Here is a 17,303-nt window from a genome sequence, read left to right as displayed (position 1 = left end):
CCTCCAGCCTACTTCCTCAGACTCGCCCCACCTACGAACCACAGCACCTTCAGCATAGCACATTTGCACTGCTTGGGATTTGCGTGGGGTCGGGCAGTGCAGGGTAAGGGTGAAGAGGAAAAGATACACAAGCTCTGCGGTGTGCGTTCAGCCACGTTGGACTCCAATTTCCAACCCAACACCAGGACTCCCTCTAAGGCTCTGTTTGCCTACATTACCAGGGAGGACACGGAGAAGTGCTGCCGCCTTGTGGCGCTTTCCCGTAACAACAACTTGAAAAACTCTGCTCAAGGGCACTTAACATTCACAAGGCCTGCGGGGCTGCAAAGGAACCCTGCCCTCCAGAAATGTCCTATGCTAGGTAATCTGAAATAAATTCAAATCAGGTCCGACTCTCAGGCAGAAAAGTTTCAAGAGCCCAGTGGTACTCACACGCTTTTTAAGCAACAGCACATCAAATGAAAAGATGCTCAGGATCTCTCATGATTAAAGAATGAAAATAAACGTAGACGAGGTGTTCCCTGGCTGCAGTGCTCAAAAAGCCTACAAAGAGTAACTGCTCAAGAGGGTAGGAAAAGAAGGAACCCTACTACGCTGTTGGTGGAAATGTAAATTGCTAACAGCCAGTATGGAGATAGTTAGGCAAGTTCCTTAGTAAACTATAAACTGGAGCCACTACGAGATTCAGCAACCCCACTGCAGTTCGTATAACCAGAGAATACCATCATTGGAATAAAACAGTTGCACCCCAACGGTCGTGGTGCTACTCTTTATCATAGCCAAGACACGCAAACAAACAAAATGTCCAGCGAGAGACGATTAGATAAAGAACTTGTGAGACCTATACTCCACGGACTGTCACTCATCCAAACAACAAAATGATCTCATGCTATTTGTAGCAACATGGATGCAGCAGTAGATGATCTCACTAATTCTGATAAGTTAGAGACAGAAAGACACATAGCCCAGCATATCACTTATATGTGCAATCTAAAAACGCATACCAAGAAGTAGTATACAAAGGAAACACAGATTCACAAACGGGAAAACGAAGGGTAGCGTTCCCAGAGGGGGAAACTGGGGATCGGGGAAAGATGAAGTAGGAGGTTGGGATTCACAGAAAAACACTAATATATAAAAAAGACTTCATCAACGACAACCATCCTGAGAGCACAGGGAACTCTACTCACCATTCTTCAATAACCTAAGAGGGAAAAAATCCGAAATACTACGGGTACAGCTACATATATAACTGCATCAAGTTGCTGTAGAACTCAAACAAACACAACATTGTATATAAACTATGGTGGAATAGAAAATAAATATTAAATTATAAAACAAGAAAAGGCAAGAGATGCCTACTCTATGACTCTCTGGCCTTGGTGAACTGGGGTGGTGTCACATCCCTTGAGACTGAGCCGGCCTGGGGCCGCTGGCTAGAGTATGCTGGTGATTAGGGAGACAGGCGGGAGGACGTGCCAGCAGATCAGCGCCCCCTCAGACCTCTAGTGCCCATTCTCCTCTGCATGGGACCACAATCTCTCGATCCAAGTCGGCCCTCTTACAGCTAAGCCAAGCCTAGTGTACCCAAAGGATGGTGGACCCACTGGGAGGGAAGAGCTCGGAAAAGACACCGGATCTCCACGGGTACTGCTGGTGGGGTTCCCACCTCCAGCCTACTTCCTTAGATTCGCCTCACCTACAAACCACAGCACCTTCAGCATAGCATATTTGCACTGCTTGGGATTTGCGTGGGGTCGGGCAATGCAGGGTAAGGGTGAAGAGGAAAAGATACACAAGCCCTGCGGTGTGCTTTAACCCACGTTCGACTCCAATTTCCAACCCAACACCACAACTCCCTCTAAGGCTCTGTTTGCCCAAGTTATCAGAGAGGACACGAAGAAGTGCTGCCGCCTTGTGGCGCTTTCCCGAAACAACAACTTGGAAAACCTGTGCTCGAGGGCACTTACCATTCACAAGGCCTCTGACCTGCGGGGCTGCAAATGACGCTTGCCCTGGAGAAGTATCCTGGGCTAGGTAATCTGCCATGAATTCAAATCAGGCCCGACTCTCAGGCAGAAATGTTTCAACAGCTCAGTGGCACTCACACGCTTTTTAAAAAACAGCACATCAAATGAAAAGATGCTCAGGATCTGCCGTGATCAGGGAACGCACATAAACGTAGACGAGGTGTTCCCTGGCTGCAGTCCTCAAAAAGCCTATAAAGAGTAAGTGCTCAACAGGGCAGGCAGAAGAGGGAACCCTACTGTGCTGTTGGTGGAAATGTAAATTGCTAACAGCCAGTATGGAGATAGGTAGGCAAGTTCCTTGCTAAACTATAAACTGGAGCTACCATCAGACTCGGCATCCCCACTCCAGTTTGTATAACCAGAGAATACCATCATTGGAATAAAACACTTCCACCCCAACGGTTGTTGTGGTACTCTTTACCATAGCCAAGCCACGCAGATGACTGACATGTCCAGCGGGAAATGAATGGATAATGAAGTTGTGCTACCTATACTCCCTCGACTGTCACTCAACCAGGGAACAAAATGAACTCGTGGTCTTTGTAGCAACATGGATGGAGCAGTAGATGATATCACTAATTCTGGTATATTAGGGACAGAAAGACACATATCCAGCATATCACTTTCAGGTACAGTCGAAAAATGGATACAAAGGAAGTAATGGACAGTGCAAACACAGACTCACAAACTGAGACACGAAACGTAGATTTACCATAGGGGGAAACTGGGGATCGGAAAAAGATGAAGTAGGAGGTTGGGATTAACAGAAACACCCTAATATTTAAAAAAAAGTCAACAACGGCGACCCTACTAATAGCACAGGGATCTCTAATCAACACTCGTCAATAACCTAACATGGAAAAAAATCCAAAATTGTAAAGGTACAGCTACATATATATCTGCATCAAGTTGCTGTCGAACTCAAACAAACACAACCTTGTATATACACTATGCTGAAATAGAAAATAAGTATTAAATTATAAAACAAGAAAAAGGCAAGAAATGCCTACTATATTACCCTCAGGCCTCTGTGACGTGGACTGGTGTCACATCTCTGTTGCCTCAGCAGGCCTGGGTCCCAATGCAGGAGTATGCTGGTGCTGAGGGAGCCAGGGAGGGGGACGTGCCAGCAGATCAGCACCCCCTCAGACCTCTATTGCCCATTCTCCTCTGCATGGAAGCACAGTCTCCCAATCCAAGCCAGCCCTCTTACAACTAAGCCAAGCCTAGTGTACCCAAATGATGGTCGACCAGCTGGGAGGGAAGAGCTGTGAAAAGACACCAGATCTCCACAGCTCCTGCTAGTGGGGTTGCCACCTCCAGCCTACTTCCTCAGACTCGCCCCACCTACGAACCACAGCACCTTCAGCATAGCACATTTGCACTGCTTGGGATTTGCGTGGGGTCGGGCAGTGCAGGGTAAGGGTGAAGAGGAAAAGATACACAAGCTCTGCGGTGTGCGTTCAGCCACGTTGGACTCCAATTTCCAACCCAACACCAGGACTCCCTCTAAGGCTCTGTTTGCCTACATTACCAGGGAGGACACGGAGAAGTGCTGCCGCCTTGTGGCGCTTTCCCGTAACAACAACTTGAAAAACTCTGCTCAAGGGCACTTAACATTCACAAGGCCTGCGGGGCTGCAAAGGAACCCTGCCCTCCAGAAATGTCCTATGCTAGGTAATCTGAAATAAATTCAAATCAGGTCCGACTCTCAGGCAGAAAAGTTTCAAGAGCCCAGTGGTACTCACACGCTTTTTAAGCAACAGCACATCAAATGAAAAGATGCTCAGGATCTCTCATGATTAAAGAATGAAAATAAACGTAGACGAGGTGTTCCCTGGCTGCAGTGCTCAAAAAGCCTACAAAGAGTAACTGCTCAAGAGGGTAGGAAAAGAAGGAACCCTACTACGCTGTTGGTGGAAATGTAAATTGCTAACAGCCAGTATGGAGATAGTTAGGCAAGTTCCTTAGTAAACTATAAACTGGAGCCACTACGAGATTCAGCAACCCCACTGCAGTTCGTATAACCAGAGAATACCATCATTGGAATAAAACAGTTGCACCCCAACGGTCGTGGTGCTACTCTTTATCATAGCCAAGACACGCAAACAAACAAAATGTCCAGCGAGAGACGATTAGATAAAGAACTTGTGAGACCTATACTCCACGGACTGTCACTCATCCAAACAACAAAATGATCTCATGCTATTTGTAGCAACATGGATGCAGCAGTAGATGATCTCACTAATTCTGATAAGTTAGAGACAGAAAGACACATAGCCCAGCATATCACTTATATGTGCAATCTAAAAACGCATACCAAGAAGTAGTATACAAAGGAAACACAGATTCACAAACGGGAAAACGAAGGGTAGCGTTCCCAGAGGGGGAAACTGGGGATCGGGGAAAGATGAAGTAGGAGGTTGGGATTCACAGAAAAACACTAATATATAAAAAAGACTTCATCAACGACAACCATCCTGAGAGCACAGGGAACTCTACTCACCATTCTTCAATAACCTAAGAGGGAAAAAATCCGAAATACTACGGGTACAGCTACATATATAACTGCATCAAGTTGCTGTAGAACTCAAACAAACACAACATTGTATATAAACTATGGTGGAATAGAAAATAAATATTAAATTATAAAACAAGAAAAGGCAAGAGATGCCTACTCTATGACTCTCTGGCCTTGGTGAACTGGGATGGTGTCACATCCCTTGAGCCTGAGCCGGCCTGGGGCCGCTGGCTAGAGTATGCTGGTGATTAGGGAGACAGGCGGGAGGACGTACCAGCAGATCAGCGCCCCCTCAGACCTCTAGTGCCCATTCTCCTCTGCATGGGACCACAATCTCTCGATCCAAGTCGGCCCTCTTACAGCTAAGCCAAGCCTAGTGTACCCAAAGGATGGTGGACCCACTGGGAGGGAAGAGCTCGGAAAAGACACCGGATCTCCACGGGTACTGCTGGTGGGGTTCCCACCTCCAGCCTACTTCCTTAGATTCGCCTCACCTACAAACCACAGCACCTTCAGCATAGCATATTTGCACTGCTTGGGATTTGCGTGGGGTCGGGCAATGCAGGGTAAGGGTGAAGAGGAAAAGATACACAAGCCCTGCGGTGTGCTTTAACCCACGTTCGACTCCAATTTCCAACCCAACACCACAACTCCCTCTAAGGCTCTGTTTGCCCAAGTTATCAGAGAGGACACGAAGAAGTGCTGCCGCCTTGTGGCGCTTTCCCGAAACAACAACTTGGAAAACCTGTGCTCGAGGGCACTTACCATTCACAAGGCCTCTGACCTGCGGGGCTGCAAATGACGCTTGCCCTGGAGAAGTATCCTGGGCTAGGTAATCTGCCATGAATTCAAATCAGGCCCGACTCTCAGGCAGAAATGTTTCAACAGCTCAGTGGCACTCACACGCTTTTTAAAAAACAGCACATCAAATGAAAAGATGCTCAGGATCTGCCGTGATCAGGGAACGCACATAAACGTAGACGAGGTGTTCCCTGGCTGCAGTCCTCAAAAAGCCTATAAAGAGTAAGTGCTCAACAGGGCAGGCAGAAGAGGGAACCCTACTGTGCTGTTGGTGGAAATGTAAATTGCTAACAGCCAGTATGGAGATAGGTAGGCAAGTTCCTTGCTAAACTATAAACTGGAGCTACCATCAGACTCGGCATCCCCACTCCAGTTTGTATAACCAGAGAATACCATCATTGGAATAAAACACTTCCACCCCAACGGTTGTTGTGGTACTCTTTACCATAGCCAAGCCACGCAGATGACTGACATGTCCAGCGGGAAATGAATGGATAATGAAGTTGTGCTACCTATACTCCCTCGACTGTCACTCAACCAGGGAACAAAATGAACTCGTGGTCTTTGTAGCAACATGGATGGAGCAGTAGATGATATCACTAATTCTGGTATATTAGGGACAGAAAGACACATATCCAGCATATCACTTTCAGGTACAGTCGAAAAATGGATACAAAGGAAGTAATGGACAGTGCAAACACAGACTCACAAACTGAGACACGAAACGTAGATTTACCATAGGGGGAAACTGGGGATCGGAAAAAGATGAAGTAGGAGGTTGGGATTAACAGAAACACCCTAATATTTAAAAAAAAGTCAACAACGGCGACCCTACTAATAGCACAGGGATCTCTAATCAACACTCGTCAATAACCTAACATGGAAAAAAATCCAAAATTGTAAAGGTACAGCTACATATATATCTGCATCAAGTTGCTGTCGAACTCAAACAAACACAACCTTGTATATACACTATGCTGAAATAGAAAATAAGTATTAAATTATAAAACAAGAAAAAGGCAAGAAATGCCTACTATATTACCCTCAGGCCTCTGTGACGTGGACTGGTGTCACATCTCTGTTGCCTCAGCAGGCCTGAGTCCCAATGCAGGAGTATGCTGGTGCTGAGGGAGCCAGGGAGGGGGACGTGCCAGCAGATCAGCACCCCCTCAGACCTCTATTGCCCATTCTCCTCTGCATGGAAGCACAGTCTCCCAATCCAAGCCAGCCCTCTTACAACTAAGCCAAGCCTAGTGTACCCAAATGATGGTCGACCAGCTGGGAGGGAAGAGCTGTGAAAAGACACCAGATCTCCACAGCTCCTGCTAGTGGGGTTGCCACCTCCAGCCTACTTCCTCAGACTCGCCCCACCTACGAACCACAGCACCTTCAGCATAGCACATTTGCACTGCTTGGGATTTGCGTGGGGTCGGGCAGTGCAGGGTAAGGGTGAAGAGGAAAAGATACACAAGCTCTGCGGTGTGCGTTCAGCCACGTTGGACTCCAATTTCCAACCCAACACCAGGACTCCCTCTAAGGCTCTGTTTGCCTACATTACCAGGGAGGACACGGAGAAGTGCTGCCGCCTTGTGGCGCTTTCCCGTAACAACAACTTGAAAAACTCTGCTCAAGGGCACTTAACATTCACAAGGCCTGCGGGGCTGCAAAGGAACCCTGCCCTCCAGAAATGTCCTATGCTAGGTAATCTGAAATAAATTCAAATCAGGTCCGACTCTCAGGCAGAAAAGTTTCAAGAGCCCAGTGGTACTCACACGCTTTTTAAGCAACAGCACATCAAATGAAAAGATGCTCAGGATCTCTCATGATTAAAGAATGAAAATAAACGTAGACGAGGTGTTCCCTGGCTGCAGTGCTCAAAAAGCCTACAAAGAGTAACTGCTCAAGAGGGTAGGAAAAGAAGGAACCCTACTACGCTGTTGGTGGAAATGTAAATTGCTAACAGCCAGTATGGAGATAGTTAGGCAAGTTCCTTAGTAAACTATAAACTGGAGCCACTACGAGATTCAGCAACCCCACTGCAGTTCGTATAACCAGAGAATACCATCATTGGAATAAAACAGTTGCACCCCAACGGTCGTGGTGCTACTCTTTATCATAGCCAAGACACGCAAACAAACAAAATGTCCAGCGAGAGACGATTAGATAAAGAACTTGTGAGACCTATACTCCACGGACTGTCACTCATCCAAACAACAAAATGATCTCATGCTATTTGTAGCAACATGGATGCAGCAGTAGATGATCTCACTAATTCTGATAAGTTAGAGACAGAAAGACACATAGCCCAGCATATCACTTATATGTGCAATCTAAAAACGCATACCAAGAAGTAGTATACAAAGGAAACACAGATTCACAAACGGGAAAACGAAGGGTAGCGTTCCCAGAGGGGGAAACTGGGGATCGGGGAAAGATGAAGTAGGAGGTTGGGATTCACAGAAAAACACTAATATATAAAAAAGACTTCATCAACGACAACCATCCTGAGAGCACAGGGAACTCTACTCACCATTCTTCAATAACCTAAGAGGGAAAAAATCCGAAATACTACGGGTACAGCTACATATATAACTGCATCAAGTTGCTGTAGAACTCAAACAAACACAACATTGTATATAAACTATGGTGGAATAGAAAATAAATATTAAATTATAAAACAAGAAAAGGCAAGAGATGCCTACTCTATGACTCTCTGGCCTTGGTGAACTGGGGTGGTGTCACATCCCTTGAGACTGAGCCGGCCTGGGGCCGCTGGCTAGAGTATGCTGGTGATTAGGGAGACAGGCGGGAGGACGTGCCAGCAGATCAGCGCCCCCTCAGACCTCTAGTGCCCATTCTCCTCTGCATGGGACCACAATCTCTCGATCCAAGTCGGCCCTCTTACAGCTAAGCCAAGCCTAGTGTACCCAAAGGATGGTGGACCCACTGGGAGGGAAGAGCTCGGAAAAGACACCGGATCTCCACGGGTACTGCTGGTGGGGTTCCCACCTCCAGCCTACTTCCTTAGATTCGCCTCACCTACAAACCACAGCACCTTCAGCATAGCATATTTGCACTGCTTGGGATTTGCGTGGGGTCGGGCAATGCAGGGTAAGGGTGAAGAGGAAAAGATACACAAGCCCTGCGGTGTGCTTTAACCCACGTTCGACTCCAATTTCCAACCCAACACCACAACTCCCTCTAAGGCTCTGTTTGCCCAAGTTATCAGAGAGGACACGAAGAAGTGCTGCCGCCTTGTGGCGCTTTCCCGAAACAACAACTTGGAAAACCTGTGCTCGAGGGCACTTACCATTCACAAGGCCTCTGACCTGCGGGGCTGCAAATGACGCTTGCCCTGGAGAAGTATCCTGGGCTAGGTAATCTGCCATGAATTCAAATCAGGCCCGACTCTCAGGCAGAAATGTTTCAACAGCTCAGTGGCACTCACACGCTTTTTAAAAAACAGCACATCAAATGAAAAGATGCTCAGGATCTGCCGTGATCAGGGAACGCACATAAACGTAGACGAGGTGTTCCCTGGCTGCAGTCCTCAAAAAGCCTATAAAGAGTAAGTGCTCAACAGGGCAGGCAGAAGAGGGAACCCTACTGTGCTGTTGGTGGAAATGTAAATTGCTAACAGCCAGTATGGAGATAGGTAGGCAAGTTCCTTGCTAAACTATAAACTGGAGCTACCATCAGACTCGGCATCCCCACTCCAGTTTGTATAACCAGAGAATACCATCATTGGAATAAAACACTTCCACCCCAACGGTTGTTGTGGTACTCTTTACCATAGCCAAGCCACGCAGATGACTGACATGTCCAGCGGGAAATGAATGGATAATGAAGTTGTGCTACCTATACTCCCTCGACTGTCACTCAACCAGGGAACAAAATGAACTCGTGGTCTTTGTAGCAACATGGATGGAGCAGTAGATGATATCACTAATTCTGGTATATTAGGGACAGAAAGACACATATCCAGCATATCACTTTCAGGTACAGTCGAAAAATGGATACAAAGGAAGTAATGGACAGTGCAAACACAGACTCACAAACTGAGACACGAAACGTAGATTTACCATAGGGGGAAACTGGGGATCGGAAAAAGATGAAGTAGGAGGTTGGGATTAACAGAAACACCCTAATATTTAAAAAAACGTCAACAACGGCGACCCTACTAATAGCACAGGGATCTCTAATCAACACTCGTCAATAACCTAACATGGAAAAAAATCCAAAATTGTAAAGGTACAGCTACATATATATCTGCATCAAGTTGCTGTCGAACTCAAACAAACACAACCTTGTATATACACTATGCTGAAATAGAAAATAAGTATTAAATTATAAAACAAGAAAAAGGCAAGAAATGCCTACTATATTACCCTCAGGCCTCTGTGACGTGGACTGGTGTCACATCTCTGTTGCCTCAGCAGGCCTGGGTCCCAATGCAGGAGTATGCTGGTGCTGAGGGAGCCAGGGAGGGGGACGTGCCAGCAGATCAGCACCCCCTCAGACCTCTATTGCCCATTCTCCTCTGCATGGAAGCACAGTCTCCCAATCCAAGCCAGCCCTCTTACAACTAAGCCAAGCCTAGTGTACCCAAATGATGGTCGACCAGCTGGGAGGGAAGAGCTGTGAAAAGACACCAGATCTCCACAGCTCCTGCTAGTGGGGTTGCCACCTCCAGCCTACTTCCTCAGACTCGCCCCACCTACGAACCACAGCACCTTCAGCATAGCACATTTGCACTGCTTGGGATTTGCGTGGGGTCGGGCAGTGCAGGGTAAGGGTGAAGAGGAAAAGATACACAAGCTCTGCGGTGTGCGTTCAGCCACGTTGGACTCCAATTTCCAACCCAACACCAGGACTCCCTCTAAGGCTCTGTTTGCCTACATTACCACGGAGGACACGGAGAAGTGCTGCCGCCTTGTGGCGCTTTCCCGTAACAACAACTTGAAAAACTCTGCTCAAGGGCACTTAACATTCACAAGGCCTGCGGGGCTGCAAAGGAACCCTGCCCTCCAGAAATGTCCTATGCTAGGTAATCTGAAATAAATTCAAATCAGGTCCGACTCTCAGGCAGAAAAGTTTCAAGAGCCCAGTGGTACTCACACGCTTTTTAAGCAACAGCACATCAAATGAAAAGATGCTCAGGATCTCTCATGATTAAAGAATGAAAATAAACGTAGACGAGGTGTTCCCTGGCTGCAGTGCTCAAAAAGCCTACAAAGAGTAACTGCTCAAGAGGGTAGGAAAAGAAGGAACCCTACTACGCTGTTGGTGGAAATGTAAATTGCTAACAGCCAGTATGGAGATAGTTAGGCAAGTTCCTTAGTAAACTATAAACTGGAGCCACTACGAGATTCAGCAACCCCACTGCAGTTCGTATAACCAGAGAATACCATCATTGGAATAAAACAGTTGCACCCCAACGGTCGTGGTGCTACTCTTTATCATAGCCAAGACACGCAAACAAACAAAATGTCCAGCGAGAGACGATTAGATAAAGAACTTGTGAGACCTATACTCCACGGACTGTCACTCATCCAAACAACAAAATGATCTCATGCTATTTGTAGCAACATGGATGCAGCAGTAGATGATCTCACTAATTCTGATAAGTTAGAGACAGAAAGACACATAGCCCAGCATATCACTTATATGTGCAATCTAAAAACGCATACCAAGAAGTAGTATACAAAGGAAACACAGATTCACAAACGGGAAAACGAAGGGTAGCGTTCCCAGAGGGGGAAACTGGGGATCGGGGAAAGATGAAGTAGGAGGTTGGGATTCACAGAAAAACACTAATATATAAAAAAGACTTCATCAACGACAACCATCCTGAGAGCACAGGGAACTCTACTCACCATTCTTCAATAACCTAAGAGGGAAAAAATCCGAAATACTACGGGTACAGCTACATATATAACTGCATCAAGTTGCTGTAGAACTCAAACAAACACAACATTGTATATAAACTATGGTGGAATAGAAAATAAATATTAAATTATAAAACAAGAAAAGGCAAGAGATGCCTACTCTATGACTCTCTGGCCTTGGTGAACTGGGGTGGTGTCACATCCCTTGAGACTGAGCCGGCCTGGGGCCGCTGGCTAGAGTATGCTGGTGATTAGGGAGACAGGCGGGAGGACGTGCCAGCAGATCAGCGCCCCCTCAGACCTCTAGTGCCCATTCTCCTCTGCATGGGACCACAATCTCTCGATCCAAGTCGGCCCTCTTACAGCTAAGCCAAGCCTAGTGTACCCAAAGGATGGTGGACCCACTGGGAGGGAAGAGCTCGGAAAAGACACCGGATCTCCACGGGTACTGCTGGTGGGGTTCCCACCTCCAGCCTACTTCCTTAGATTCGCCTCACCTACAAACCACAGCACCTTCAGCATAGCATATTTGCACTGCTTGGGATTTGCGTGGGGTCGGGCAATGCAGGGTAAGGGTGAAGAGGAAAAGATACACAAGCCCTGCGGTGTGCTTTAACCCACGTTCGACTCCAATTTCCAACCCAACACCACAACTCCCTCTAAGGCTCTGTTTGCCCAAGTTATCAGAGAGGACACGAAGAAGTGCTGCCGCCTTGTGGCGCTTTCCCGAAACAACAACTTGGAAAACCTGTGCTCGAGGGCACTTACCATTCACAAGGCCTCTGACCTGCGGGGCTGCAAATGACGCTTGCCCTGGAGAAGTATCCTGGGCTAGGTAATCTGCCATGAATTCAAATCAGGCCCGACTCTCAGGCAGAAATGTTTCAACAGCTCAGTGGCACTCACACGCTTTTTAAAAAACAGCACATCAAATGAAAAGATGCTCAGGATCTGCCGTGATCAGGGAACGCACATAAACGTAGACGAGGTGTTCCCTGGCTGCAGTCCTCAAAAAGCCTATAAAGAGTAAGTGCTCAACAGGGCAGGCAGAAGAGGGAACCCTACTGTGCTGTTGGTGGAAATGTAAATTGCTAACAGCCAGTATGGAGATAGGTAGGCAAGTTCCTTGCTAAACTATAAACTGGAGCTACCATCAGACTCGGCATCCCCACTCCAGTTTGTATAACCAGAGAATACCATCATTGGAATAAAACACTTCCACCCCAACGGTTGTTGTGGTACTCTTTACCATAGCCAAGCCACGCAGATGACTGACATGTCCAGCGGGAAATGAATGGATAATGAAGTTGTGCTACCTATACTCCCTCGACTGTCACTCAACCAGGGAACAAAATGAACTCGTGGTCTTTGTAGCAACATGGATGGAGCAGTAGATGATATCACTAATTCTGGTATATTAGGGACAGAAAGACACATATCCAGCATATCACTTTCAGGTACAGTCGAAAAATGGATACAAAGGAAGTAATGGACAGTGCAAACACAGACTCACAAACTGAGACACGAAACGTAGATTTACCATAGGGGGAAACTGGGGATCGGAAAAAGATGAAGTAGGAGGTTGGGATTAACAGAAACACCCTAATATTTAAAAAAACGTCAACAACGGCGACCCTACTAATAGCACAGGGATCTCTAATCAACACTCGTCAATAACCTAACATGGAAAAAAATCCAAAATTGTAAAGGTACAGCTACATATATATCTGCATCAAGTTGCTGTCGAACTCAAACAAACACAACCTTGTATATACACTATGCTGAAATAGAAAATAAGTATTAAATTATAAAACAAGAAAAAGGCAAGAAATGCCTACTATATTACCCTCAGGCCTCTGTGACGTGGACTGGTGTCACATCTCTGTTGCCTCAGCAGGCCTGGGTCCCAATGCAGGAGTATGCTGGTGCTGAGGGAGCCAGGGAGGGGGACGTGCCAGCAGATCAGCACCCCCTCAGACCTCTATTGCCCATTCTCCTCTGCATGGAAGCACAGTCTCCCAATCCAAGCCAGCCCTCTTACAACTAAGCCAAGCCTAGTGTACCCAAATGATGGTCGACCAGCTGGGAGGGAAGAGCTGTGAAAAGACACCAGATCTCCACAGCTCCTGCTAGTGGGGTTGCCACCTCCAGCCTACTTCCTCAGACTCGCCCCACCTACGAACCACAGCACCTTCAGCATAGCACATTTGCACTGCTTGGGATTTGCGTGGGGTCGGGCAGTGCAGGGTAAGGGTGAAGAGGAAAAGATACACAAGCTCTGCGGTGTGCGTTCAGCCACGTTGGACTCCAATTTCCAACCCAACACCAGGACTCCCTCTAAGGCTCTGTTTGCCTACATTACCAGGGAGGACACGGAGAAGTGCTGCCGCCTTGTGGCGCTTTCCCGTAACAACAACTTGAAAAACTCTGCTCAAGGGCACTTAACATTCACAAGGCCTGCGGGGCTGCAAAGGAACCCTGCCCTCCAGAAATGTCCTATGCTAGGTAATCTGAAATAAATTCAAATCAGGTCCGACTCTCAGGCAGAAAAGTTTCAAGAGCCCAGTGGTACTCACACGCTTTTTAAGCAACAGCACATCAAATGAAAAGATGCTCAGGATCTCTCATGATTAAAGAATGAAAATAAACGTAGACGAGGTGTTCCCTGGCTGCAGTGCTCAAAAAGCCTACAAAGAGTAACTGCTCAAGAGGGTAGGAAAAGAAGGAACCCTACTACGCTGTTGGTGGAAATGTAAATTGCTAACAGCCAGTATGGAGATAGTTAGGCAAGTTCCTTAGTAAACTATAAACTGGAGCCACTACGAGATTCAGCAACCCCACTGCAGTTCGTATAACCAGAGAATACCATCATTGGAATAAAACAGTTGCACCCCAACGGTCGTGGTGCTACTCTTTATCATAGCCAAGACACGCAAACAAACAAAATGTCCAGCGAGAGACGATTAGATAAAGAACTTGTGAGACCTATACTCCACGGACTGTCACTCATCCAAACAACAAAATGATCTCATGCTATTTGTAGCAACATGGATGCAGCAGTAGATGATCTCACTAATTCTGATAAGTTAGAGACAGAAAGACACATAGCCCAGCATATCACTTATATGTGCAATCTAAAAACGCATACCAAGAAGTAGTATACAAAGGAAACACAGATTCACAAACGGGAAAACGAAGGGTAGCGTTCCCAGAGGGGGAAACTGGGGATCGGGGAAAGATGAAGTAGGAGGTTGGGATTCACAGAAAAACACTAATATATAAAAAAGACTTCATCAACGACAACCATCCTGAGAGCACAGGGAACTCTACTCACCATTCTTCAATAACCTAAGAGGGAAAAAATCCGAAATACTACGGGTACAGCTACATATATAACTGCATCAAGTTGCTGTAGAACTCAAACAAACACAACATTGTATATAAACTATGGTGGAATAGAAAATAAATATTAAATTATAAAACAAGAAAAGGCAAGAGATGCCTACTCTATGACTCTCTGGCCTTGGTGAACTGGGATGGTGTCACATCCCTTGAGCCTGAGCCGGCCTGGGGCCGCTGGCTAGAGTATGCTGGTGATTAGGGAGACAGGCGGGAGGACGTGCCAGCAGATCAGCGCCCCCTCAGACCTCTAGTGCCCATTCTCCTCTGCATGGGACCACAATCTCTCGATCCAAGTCGGCCCTCTTACAGCTAAGCCAAGCCTAGTGTACCCAAAGGATGGTGGACCCACTGGGAGGGAAGAGCTCGGAAAAGACACCGGATCTCCACGGGTACTGCTGGTGGGGTTCCCACCTCCAGCCTACTTCCTTAGATTCGCCTCACCTACAAACCACAGCACCTTCAGCATAGCATATTTGCACTGCTTGGGATTTGCGTGGGGTCGGGCAATGCAGGGTAAGGGTGAAGAGGAAAAGATACACAAGCCCTGCGGTGTGCTTTAACCCACGTTCGACTCCAATTTCCAACCCAACACCACAACTCCCTCTAAGGCTCTGTTTGCCCAAGTTATCAGAGAGGACACGAAGAAGTGCTGCCGCCTTGTGGCGCTTTCCCGAAACAACAACTTGGAAAACCTGTGCTCGAGGGCACTTACCATTCACAAGGCCTCTGACCTGCGGGGCTGCAAATGACGCTTGCCCTGGAGAAGTATCCTGGGCTAGGTAATCTGCCATGAATTCAAATCAGGCCCGACTCTCAGGCAGAAATGTTTCAACAGCTCAGTGGCACTCACACGCTTTTTAAAAAACAGCACATCAAATGAAAAGATGCTCAGGATCTGCCGTGATCAGGGAACGCACATAAACGTAGACGAGGTGTTCCCTGGCTGCAGTCCTCAAAAAGCCTATAAAGAGTAAGTGCTCAACAGGGCAGGCAGAAGAGGGAACCCTACTGTGCTGTTGGTGGAAATGTAAATTGCTAACAGCCAGTATGGAGATAGGTAGGCAAGTTCCTTGCTAAACTATAAACTGGAGCTACCATCAGACTCGGCATCCCCACTCCAGTTTGTATAACCAGAGAATACCATCATTGGAATAAAACACTTCCACCCCAACGGTTGTTGTGGTACTCTTTACCATAGCCAAGCCACGCAGATGACTGACATGTCCAGCGGGAAATGAATGGATAATGAAGTTGTGCTACCTATACTCCCTCGACTGTCACTCAACCAGGGAACAAAATGAACTCGTGGTCTTTGTAGCAACATGGATGGAGCAGTAGATGATATCACTAATTCTGGTATATTAGGGACAGAAAGACACATATCCAGCATATCACTTTCAGGTACAGTCGAAAAATGGATACAAAGGAAGTAATGGACAGTGCAAACACAGACTCACAAACTGAGACACGAAACGTAGATTTACCATAGGGGGAAACTGGGGATCGGAAAAAGATGAAGTAGGAGGTTGGGATTAACAGAAACACCCTAATATTTAAAAAAAAGTCAACAACGGCGACCCTACTAATAGCACAGGGATCTCTAATCAACACTCGTCAATAACCTAACATGGAAAAAAATCCAAAATTGTAAAGGTACAGCTACATATATATCTGCATCAAGTTGCTGTCGAACTCAAACAAACACAACCTTGTATATACACTATGCTGAAATAGAAAATAAGTATTAAATTATAAAACAAGAAAAAGGCAAGAAATGCCTACTATATTACCCTCAGGCCTCTGTGACGTGGACTGGTGTCACATCTCTGTTGCCTCAGCAGGCCTGGGTCCCAATGCAGGAGTATGCTGGTGCTGAGGGAGCCAGGGAGGGGGACGTGCCAGCAGATCAGCACCCCCTCAGACCTCTATTGCCCATTCTCCTCTGCATGGAAGCACAGTCTCCCAATCCAAGCCAGCCCTCTTACAACTAAGCCAAGCCTAGTGTACCCAAATGATGGTCGACCAGCTGGGAGGGAAGAGCTGTGAAAAGACACCAGATCTCCACAGCTCCTGCTAGTGGGGTTGCCACCTCCAGCCTACTTCCTCAGACTCGCCCCACCTACGAACCACAGCACCTTCAGCATAGCACATTTGCACTGCTTGGGATTTGCGTGGGGTCGGGCAGTGCAGGGTAAGGGTGAAGAGGAAAAGATACACAAGCTCTGCGGTGTGCGTTCAGCCACGTTGGACTCCAATTTCCAACCCAACACCAGGACTCCCTCTAAGGCTCTGTTTGCCTACATTACCAGGGAGGACACGGAGAAGTGCTGCCGCCTTGTGGCGCTTTCCCGTAACAACAACTTGAAAAACTCTGCTCAAGGGCACTTAACATTCACAAGGCCTGCGGGGCTGCAAAGGAACCCTGCCCTCCAGAAATGTCCTATGCTAGGTAATCTGAAATAAATTCAAATCAGGTCCGACTCTCAGGCAGAAAAGTTTCAAGAGCCCAGTGGTACTCACACGCTTTTTAAGCAACAGCACATCAAATGAAAAGATGCTCAGGATCTCTCATGATTAAAGAATGAAAATAAACGTAGACGAGGTGTTCCCTGGCTGCAGTGCTCAAAAAGCCTACAAAGAGTAACTGCTCAAGAGGGTAGG

Source organism: Eschrichtius robustus, chromosome 12 (assembly GCF_028021215.1).
Source record: "Eschrichtius robustus isolate mEscRob2 chromosome 12, mEscRob2.pri, whole genome shotgun sequence".
Taxonomy (NCBI): Eukaryota; Metazoa; Chordata; class Mammalia; order Artiodactyla; family Eschrichtiidae; genus Eschrichtius; species Eschrichtius robustus.
Note: the sequence above shows the minus strand (reverse complement) of the source record.